This window comes from Electrophorus electricus, chromosome 24 (genome assembly GCF_013358815.1).
Source record: "Electrophorus electricus isolate fEleEle1 chromosome 24, fEleEle1.pri, whole genome shotgun sequence".
Lineage (NCBI taxonomy): Eukaryota > Metazoa > Chordata > Actinopteri > Gymnotiformes > Gymnotidae > Electrophorus > Electrophorus electricus.
In genome coordinates this window covers 4,669,608-4,680,395 of record NC_049558.1, presented here as the reverse complement: position 1 = coordinate 4,680,395, position 10,788 = coordinate 4,669,608, and positions in this window count along the sequence as shown.

Sequence of the window (10,788 nt, the reverse complement as noted above, 5' to 3'; positions counted from 1 at the left end):
AATGATAAAAGTTTCAGTGGGGTGGTTTGAGCGAATATCCATCAATTTGGTATTGTATGTGACATGTTTTTTTTTCTTCTAAATATTCATATAGTAACAAGACAAACACTGAGAGGCTTCCAAACAAAAGAAGAGTATAGCTGAAATGACAACACATACTCTGGTTGAAGTTGTCCTGGGTAACCAGAAAATGCTTGGGACCCCCCTTGATATGATTTTTCATATCCAACATAATACCAACGAGGCTAACTGCTGTCAAGCCAAGCTCCAGGGGCTAGTCCTTGACCTGCTGTGGTACTGTGCCAGGTCTCCACATACTGAAAAGCAGAAGCAGGGTGAGGAACCCGTTGGTTCAGCAGTGCATCCCAGCAGCCGGAAGGCAGCTGCATTTCATCGAGACACGAGCCTTCGGTTAACAGACAGAAAGCGAAGATCCCTCACACTGGCAGAGGCTTGCTGGCAGAAAACAGCCACCTTTTATTACTGTCATAATTAATGACCCGCGGTGCCGCTGTCTCTGAAAAGAAGCTTTTGAAGCCTGTCTCCTTATAAGGGAATTAGAGAGGCAAAGTGACGGCCAAAAAGAGCTCAATTATTAACAAAGTCAGCGTTGGGATAACATGACAAACAAAGCAGAATACTTCGATTGGCGGTATATTAATTAAGCAGTCAAACAGACATGATGGATAAACAAATGCGTGATTCACTGTGGACAGCCTGATGGGACTTTTGATTAAATTAGAAACCTCTGGAAGCTGCAGTCAGCATGCGCAAGGGTGAACAATAACAGATAGCATACGCCAGGAAACTGTGGGGGTGGGCCGTGGGGCACAGCTCACTGTTCAGTAGCTTGGCCTCATAATTTGTGGTCTACAGCTGAGGTTTGCGACACATATGGTGCAACAAGTTACACAAACTTTCCATTCAGTAAGAGTGGGACAACTTGAACCTTAACAACAAATAAAGTCATAAAACCATTTTCCAATGTATCTAGCTACAGAGCTACAGAGAATGGTACTCAAACTCAATCACAAATTAATAACAGTATAATTTAAATGGGGTCATATTGATGAGCTAATTTAAGGAATGTTTTGTTAGTTGTCAGTGGAGGCCTTTGAAGGGTGTAGTATCATTTTAAAAAACAAAATAATGTCTTGTTTCATTCCACATCACAATTCATGTTTTTTTTTTTTATTGTTGGGCCTATAGTTAGGCATTAGGTGGTCATGTAATCAGTGACATTATTTTAGTCAAGTAAGGGTATTAATGTTAAATTTAATTTGTTACGACCCTATCAAGGCCATAGAGCCATAACAGCATGAAATGAGTAAATCAGACAAAGGTAATAAGGTGAGCAAGAGGTGCATTCAAGATGTTATGTGTATTATGTACAACTGCTAAGGCTCCAGAAGTGGTCCAGTGCCAAAACAACAAATAAAACTCACTCTAAAAATAAACAAGACAACTACACACACAGCAAAACAAAAATACAAGCCTACACCCACTCCCTGACAATAAACATGAACATAACCCCAACCCCAAAACAAACAGGCAACCACTTCCTACATATACGCAACAAACACATTCAAATGGTACTCACAGACACAAATGGAACAAAGCTGAACTAAGCAGGCTAACAAACAAACAAGGAGTCCTACACAGGTGATCAGCAGGGTCCTAAGACAAACACTATACACACAAAGAACAAAAATTGCTATAATGACTGCTGGGTCATGCTAAGACAAATCATGCTGTCATCTTCCGGTCCTTATATAGGGCACACTGGATCATTAAAGAGGCGAGGCAGAGTGGTAAGGTGTGACTCCTTAACGAGGTGGACAGCAAACCCCAAAACTTGATCCACAGCCAAAGGTGTAACAAATCAAATACTGTAAATAATAATAATAATAATGATTATTATTATTATGTTAAAATGTATATAACAAAATCTCCATGTGCTGGAACATATCATGCATACTATTGCTACTTAGGACAAAGTTATTTGGTAATGATTTCCTCCAGAAAAGGCATGTTGGACATTAGATGATAGTTGCAAATATCCAAGAGGTTTAACAAAGTCAAGTTTAAAAAAATCAGGTGTCAACAATCAAAGTATCAAATAGTAAGACCAATTTCTTCAAAAAGCTAGTGTCGTGGCTGTTATGGCCAAACTCAGAGCTACAGAGCTTCTGCTCAGTAGAACACTGTGGACTTCTGCTAGACTTATGCCCTGTTTTAAATCTTATAGCTTCTATTTTTTTGACTAAAGAAATGTGCAAAATGACTCCTACAAATCTCTGAAGGAATTTCTGATTTATAGATAGACTGATTATTGGTTATTTTGGATATAGTATTATATAAGAAACTAGTGTAATTTATGTTGCTTTCAATCAAGTCGTAAAAATAGGCAGATCTGGTTAACAAAAGATTCCCTCATTGATACTCAATAGAACTCCGACTTATAGTTGTGCCATCACGTCAAGAAAATTGTTCAAGGCTACTTAAATGATCGGGGTTCCAGGGAACAGATTTTATGGTATTAGCTCTCCTGGTAAAAAAAAAAAAAAAAAAAAAAAAAGGTTTCCTCCTGTCCAGGTTAGACTATAAGAAGGTAGTCAGCTCATCTACTAGTTTAATGAGCTGCAGTCAATCACATGGTATATTGGTCAGTGAATTTAACTCAGCTGCTCTATCGAGCATTTTCCAGCATTTGTTCTTCAGGTATACTAAAAGACCCCTGGGGGAGAGTGTATTGGTATGCAGTAAGTCTGCCATATTTTATCTGACATCTGCTTTGTGTACTATGGTAAAACATCTCAACAAAGTAAGACACCACAAGAATATCTGGGACTCCTGTATTTGTTATCAAATCAATCACACATGCCTTAATTCATGGAAATCGTAAGTACTTGGCTAATATTTATGAAAAAGTCAGAATTAGTTCTTGGGTAATATTACATTTGCGAGTGGGTCCTAAATAACATTAAAGGGTTATTTTCTTCTCCATGTGAATATTAAAATCATCCACAATTACAGCTTTGTCCGTTGATAAAAAGAGATTGGAAAGAAACTCTTAAGAACTCTTTTTAAAAACTCTGTACGCGTCCCCGGGGGTCTTTATATTGTAACGTGCAAATAAATGTTGTTCTAGAATCACCAACATTTAAAACCAAGAATTCAAAAGACTTCAAAAGAATTCAAAACTGGTTCCGCGTTTTTTAATGTATATACCATACCACCTCCGGCTTGTTCTTATAACCTAAGGTGGAGATATCACCAGGTGAAGAACATTCATTTAATGCACTATAGTCCAGTGGTTTTAACAATGCTTCGGTTTAAATCAGAAAACTACATTTATAGGGCCAAATTCCTCTAATACATCGCCGGTTTTAACGTGACGTAAACAGCATCGTAAATATCCCGGTAATAATCCGATGTGGATTAGATCATTACTCTAACACAGGCGACACAACACTGCTCACGCACCCAATAAAATAGGTTAACTGAAAACATTTATTCAAAAGGCACATTTTTGGTCTGTTTGGAATGAGCATGATGGCAAACTTTGCAACTGCAATAATAGGAATGTGGGGCACATGGTTGCCCTTTAATAGCCATCACACTGCTGTGATTGTAGTATTGAATAACATTATTTCCTATATCACTGAATTAAGCTGGACCGACGGTTCTAAAAAATCACCCAAATTAGAGCAGACTCAACTCATAGACAGGCGGATGACTGTAAATATCGTTCAACGACTGTGAACCAAATCATTTTCGTCAGGGAAAACAGAACGCAGCATCTATTTGCACCGTATATTCCAGCCATTCTACAAATGCGTTTTAAACGTGCAGCAAGGAAAACGAGGCTGCTGATGATATTAATTAAAACAGCCCTACTATCTCGTGTGATATTGCTTAAATATCCATTCTGCGATGTTGCTGGGTAATGATAATAGATAAGAGTACAACACAATGCGATTGAGACTTCTCCTACATCCAAGCTTAGCTGTAAAGGATTTGCTCGTTAAATGTAAATTTAAGACCAAATCATAAATTTAAATTCAAAGTGTTTATGTGTTGTTTGTCTTAGACAATTAAATGGATTGTATCTAATCAGGCTTGTGTGGAGGGGCTTGGGGTCATCTCAGGGCAGGCTTAGTCTACCTAAGCCCATCCTCGGTGCAGGCCATGAGTGTACATGAAGAGGAAGGTGGCTTGATCGAGCAGGATCTCAGAATGCCATGAACTTTTTTTCCATACGAAATGCAAATTTACAGCGGAAAAAAAATAAAAGCAGCTATAGATTGAGAAGGGATACAATTTTGCTTATTTACGCTGATTTAAAAGAAGAACTAATGTCATCAACTCATGCAGTTCCTGTCTTGGTGAAAGTTATGAATGGATGACATTTTTATGCAACTAGCAGTTTTCAGCGTAGGCCTACTACTGGTCTCATGACTAGGGTTAGTCAGTCATCTGTCTCTTGGGTTGCATGTGTCTTTGTGTCATATGTACTGTGTCATTTACATATGGATTTTGATTGACTTTCACCTTCGCCACAGGTGAATTAACATCAGTTATAAGTTGACGTCAATGTAATAATTATCCCCATGGTGATTTGAAAAGGAAATAGGCCTAAACACTGTATGGTATAGTGCAGTTACTGACGATTTGTAAGAATCTGGTCGATAGTCTCTAAATAGTGTCAGTTTAATCATTTTGTTGGCTGCTGGCAAATATTTTCATGTAATGTTAGCATTTCAAGCAGTTGCTAATTTGAAATTCTCAAGAGGCATGTTTTTCTCAGAGATCAGTTTATTCAGAGCAAACATAATATCTATACTCGCAAACTATGCTGAAAAAAATAACCAATAAATAAAGAATTTTAACAGAAAAAAATACATCTAAAACTGTGGGTAAAGGGTGGTATTAGTTTACAACAAGATCTCTCTCTCTCTCTCTCTCTCTCTCTCTCTCTCTCTGTCTGTCTCAGGGAGGCTGATTCCCCCAGGCTTCATGCTGGGCCCCTCCGCACTCTCACGCAGAAGCGATTCTGCTCACTCTCCCCCTCTCGTGTTAAGTTTGCAAAGTCCAATTTTCAGCTAATATGGAGGTCGTGACAGAGGCCACACAGGTCTTGGTAGGACATAACAGCAACAGAATTGTAAATATAGGCTTTAGGGAGGGGTATACAGGGAAGGGGGGGTAAGGTGTGGGAAATTTCCAGCGAGGCACGGGCCCAGACACAGAGCATCGGAATAGATTTTCCATCACAGTGTGTCACATTAGATTTCTGGAGGTGGTCGGCGGCAGGCATGTGTCATTAGAAACACTTGAGCACTGTAATGAACCTTTTTATTTATCAACTGCTTTGTTCATGGATGCGCAAAAGCACCACTCAGTAGCTGTGCCTGCAAACCGTGATAAGGACAGGGAGAAGTGAAGAGAAGAGTAGATTCTCTTTTCATTGTCTCAGCACAAAAAAAACAACAACTATTTGCTATTTATTGAAATCATCAGTTTGTCAGTATCCACTATATTCTAATCTTTAAACATGCCAGTTAAATCCATGTGTCTGAAAATAAACATTTAACAAAAGGGGAACCAGCAAGCCACTTGAGTCATTTTTAATACCTTGTTTGTGCTGTGTGGCAGGGAGCTGTGCTCTCCTCCTCCTGCCGTTTCAGTACCCATGCTCCCCGAGCGAAGCTGGGAAGGGCTAAGCCCCCGGCAGGAGTGTGGCTGAATTCCTCCCACTCCCAGCAGCCCCTGCCCCCCCCCCCCCCCCCCAGCCTCTTTATGGCTAGCCAGAAGAATGCCCCCGAAAGGCGGCCAGGGCCCGGAGCTGCCTCCTCCGACAACTTCAGCGTTAATTTCCCTTTCATCTTGTGTGTGAAATTGGTGCTGGTATGGCGCTGACCTCTGGCATTATGAGGTCAAGTGCTGAAATCTGATGTGCGCCTCTCAGGCAAGCTGAAATCAGACTGACAGTGCTCAGAGATAGGTGATTGGAGGGGCCAGGATAAGGTTAGTTCCTCCACAGAAGTGTTGCAGGACTCAGAGAGCACGTACAAACAGACAGAAAATTATATTGACACTCTTATTTATTTATTTTTTAGATAGAGAAAATATTCAGTTCGAATGCTTTTTCCTAGTATTTAGGATTGTTGGAAATGCTCAAGTAACCACATTGTCAGCAGTGATAATGTCAGCCTCAGGCCCTCTGTAATAATACGATATTATTTTCTGCATCAAGCTAAATTTATTGTCCATTATTATCTTGTGATATGACAGAGCAGAATAATAATTAAATGCAAATAGGTCAAAAGACAATAATGCATCGCATAGTACACAGTACCCGCAGTCAAAAAGCTTCTGCATGTTCACACCTGGTGCTGTGCAGTAGAGCTTTATCAGTCTGTACAAAGTGAAGCCATCCACAGGCAAGGCACATATCATCCTCACATATACCAGCGTTCACCTCTGCATTTCATGCTTCAGCTGTCATGCAGTCTGCAATTCACTACGACTACCAAACTGAAAAACACAAAGTTAACATCTTCTCTTCTGAAGATATTCATAATCATAAACACAGTTATAAATGCAATCTTTAGCAAAGAGCTGGAGCAGAGAGAGGGGGAGGAGAGAGAGAGAAAAACATCTAAGCAGATTACTATTAGATATGATTTCCATGATAAGGGTCCATAATTTGGCTTTTAGAGATAACTCCAGGGGCTGGCAGGCTGAACAGTGCCAATTTACTGTTTGGTTTGTTTTGTGTTTTTTTTCTTCCTTTTTTATGTTTTTATCTCGCCTGTTGAAGAGCTTTTCATCTCTGCTGATTTTCACTCTTTTTTTGTATTATCCCCAGAAGGTGAGATCACACGCCAGCAGAAGGCAGACTGGCATGCTTTAAAGCGATGGGCAAAATACAAATATTTGAAAATGTATTTCATGGTAATTATGTCAAGTTTCATGGCCAGAGCAGTGCACTGAGGCACTGCCTAGATGCCTTAATTTGTATAGAAATTGTAATCATTTGTTCATTTCAAGGTGAAAATTGCATTTTTTAATTTAAATTGTATACTGCATGATAGGTTATTATCTAGAAAAATTGTCTCTGTGTATTAGAGTCTATGCCGAGCCGTCATGCGTGTTTAGGTGCTGACTGGTTTTCAAAAGCAGGGTTTATGCATGGATCTCCTTATAAAATACGCTGAGGGTTGCTCATTATTTGGATTCTACAGTGTTGCAGCTCATTTCCATATTTTGTTATTAATATGAATTAGTCTGGAAGCCGAGCTTAGTTTTCTAACGCAAACATACGAATAGCCTTCATGATTTATGTCCATTTTATGTCCTGGATTGACAAGCCCACCTTGAAGCCCCACTACTCGCTACTCTGAGGTGAAATGGAAGGAGTGGGCTAAGGCGGGTGGACATGAAGGGGTTAGTGTGGGGAGTGTTTGCCACTGTTTGGCTTGAAAGTATCGACTGCACCGGTAAGATCTTTCAGTGGGATGTATCGAGTGGTTTTGAGAGCAAGTAGGGTTCGAGAAACACTTCCAGTTTCCTCACATCTTAATTCCAAAGTGATGCTGGAGTGTGGAGATTAACGACTGGGGGCAGGGAGGGGCACGAGGAGGAGCCTGGCATGGAATACCAGGGTTACTATGGAGGACTATAATCTTGTATTTCAGTGCCTGGAGACGGCAAATGAAAGGCTTGTTTTAAAGAGGAAAACTTTCCATCAGCTGAAGCAAGGAATAAAATTGTCTTTACTATATGAACATCTATAGTGGAAAAAAGCTATTGAACCAGAATATAATGTTTTAATAAGAAATATATTTAACAATGGTTTCAGTGAAAGGATACATTCTTTTTCCTATAACAATCTCCTACTAAGTAGTCTACTTACCAATCCAGGTTATTAGCCAATCATGCGATCTGTCAGTGTAAGCTGATTGTGGGAATGTGGAATCCCCTCAGTGGAGATCAGACAGGCAGGCTCAGGTACATAATGTATCCTGGAATAATTATGGGATTTAAGCAGATGTAAGGCTTTGTAAGTGCTTTCTTTGTTATATTTTCGAGTGGTTGACACAGCAGAGTCCCTACAACACAATAGCCTTAAGGGCTGTCCGTAAAGGGGGGTTCAGGGGTGGGAGGTTCAAACTTCTTCAGACATGTTTTAATCACTTCATACCTTGTGGCATTTTTACCCTTGTAATGATAATGTTTGGGTGACCCAAAATACTCATTATCAATTAACCACCAGGCCTTTTAAAATGCTTTGAAATGGCTTGCATTTCTTAAATTATGTTAATTGATCATGCTCTTTAAATGTTAAGATAGTAGCTATGTTTATTTATCTTTGCTGTTTAGAGAATACTTGGTGTAATTAATGAAACGTATAATAAAATGTTTAATCAATATACATTATCTCCCTCACATCAGTAAATCAGTGGGTTAAAAATCACTTTTTTGGCATTTACTTCAACCATGTTCATGCCATAATTTCAGATGTTTGTAGAAATTATTAATTGATGGCACCTCCTAGGAAATTTTAGACTACGGCAAATGGCAAGTGGCAAATGAAAACTGGAGCACAAGAAACAAGCAGACTAAAGACACAAAATATAATAAAATATCTAAAAATATAAAATATAACACTCCTAGATTAACCATGTATTTCACAAGTGGTCAAGTGACTGTTATTCTTAGCAATCACTTGCTAGGCTATATTCATGTTCGGAGTAGCAACTGGTGTATTTGAAATTACACACAGATTGTAATATGGACTCTCAACCAGCTTATTACTAAGTATACATGTAGATTTTCTCTTTGCTCCACTTAACCACACCATTTTAAAATCTAGAAACTGGAAAACAAATCACAAACAAGGAACAGTAATAGCATATATAACTCATATTTTTCCTTATAAAACATGGATGATCAAAAATCAAGGACAAATTATGGATGGACAGAAATAACTGAAGGCATTGTGCCTGCGCATGTTTTTTAAATGACAAAGCGGCCATTCCCATGTCAGTAATATTGTACATATCTGAAATGGCTCTTTATGGCGGTACATGGTGCCGAAGACAGCTGAATCATAAAGAGAAGCTCCTCAGTGCAAAATCACATACCAGTGACATTTCATCATCTCATGCAATTGCTGACTCTCTCCCACACAATTCCTAGCTTGTCTGTAGCATGTCTGCTTCTCAGATTCTGTTATTCCCTGAAATGAAGACACCTCTCCATGGCACAAGGTGTTTGGTCAGCTAGCCAGTTGCTTTCCCTTTGTGCTCGTTAGTCTCAGACCATAAGCTGTGGGCTGCACACTGCCTCACATTCAGATGCTCTGTGCCCAGACGATGCCCTCACGGTCAGGTCTGAAGCGGATGGCCTGAGGCTATCGAGCCATCACACAAGTCTTCTGTGATGGCACTGAACCAGCTCTGTTGTGACACTGCTTTTTAAAACGTTTCTTTATTCACTCTCTGATCAGCCCTATTACTGGAAACTATTTTTGACATCTTAAATCACTACAACTATCGATGCTCTTGACATCAAAGGGGTTGCAGAATGTTGCATTGTTGAGGAGGGGATAAAGTCATGATTACAGTTTTAGTATCATTAAAGCACTGAACAGTGTACGCATTATACATTATAATTATGGAACAGAAATATTCCCAATTAAAATCTGTATATAGGAGGTGTCAATCCTGCATTTGCTAAGAAAAACACTTTAGGGACAGATCTGTATAGAGAAAGAGGAACTGTGAGTGAAATATACCAGAGTATCTTAGGAAAGACTTTTAACTATTTAATATTTGTCACTAGCTCATGGAAACTTCCTCATGAGAAGTCACCATGACCATATCAGTAAGACTGTGGACGAAGTCACAGAAGAAACTGAATGGTGACAGTTGTCCAGTTTTTGAGCTTTAATCAATAACAGTGCTACAGACACCAACAGGCTGAAGGTAGGAAAGCCAATACAAGTTCCCACTACGCTATTGTTTTATACAGCAGAATAAATTATGCCATGATAATATACATACATGCCAAACAAAAATATAACAAAGAAACTTACAGATGCCCGAAAAAAATCAAAGATCAAAATGTGATGGAACAACTGAAGTTAGAAAAAAAACTGGGTAGGCATAACAGCGCCGAGTCAAATAGTGCTTTGAAAGGTAGGTTAATATTTGTGTTAGAAATGAGTGCTACACACTAAAAACATTTTTTGTATAGTTTTTTCTTTCTTTTTTTATTACAAAATGTTTAAGTGATAAAATGAAATACTATCAGTTTTCATTGGTCATGTTCCGAGTAAGTTTTTTCTGTTTCCTGAACGTTGCAGGCATTAGCCTGCGTGCCATGACATGATGTGGCCTGGACAAGCTGTGTGATTGCTCACCAATTTCTTTGGCTCTATTTTGTGATTCATTCAGGCTGGAGAAGCTCCACCCACCAACCTCACTTAACTTCTTTGTGATGGCATGTCCACATGGTCTGTGTATGTATATTACCAGTCTTTGTAATGGGTCAGCACCCAAGCAGAGTATGGAAAAGTACTGTCCTCTGGTCCTGCACAGCAGATAAAGTAGCTGAGGTTCTATGGTCATGTCTTGGTCTATGTAGAGCTGAACTGTTATGCTTTATTGAGACATGAAATAAGGAATCAAGGGGCACATGTAAACTCAAAATACTGATTATTTATGTGGCTCAAAATCAAAACATCCTTTTTCAGAGGGATTTTACTTTTTTAAAGAT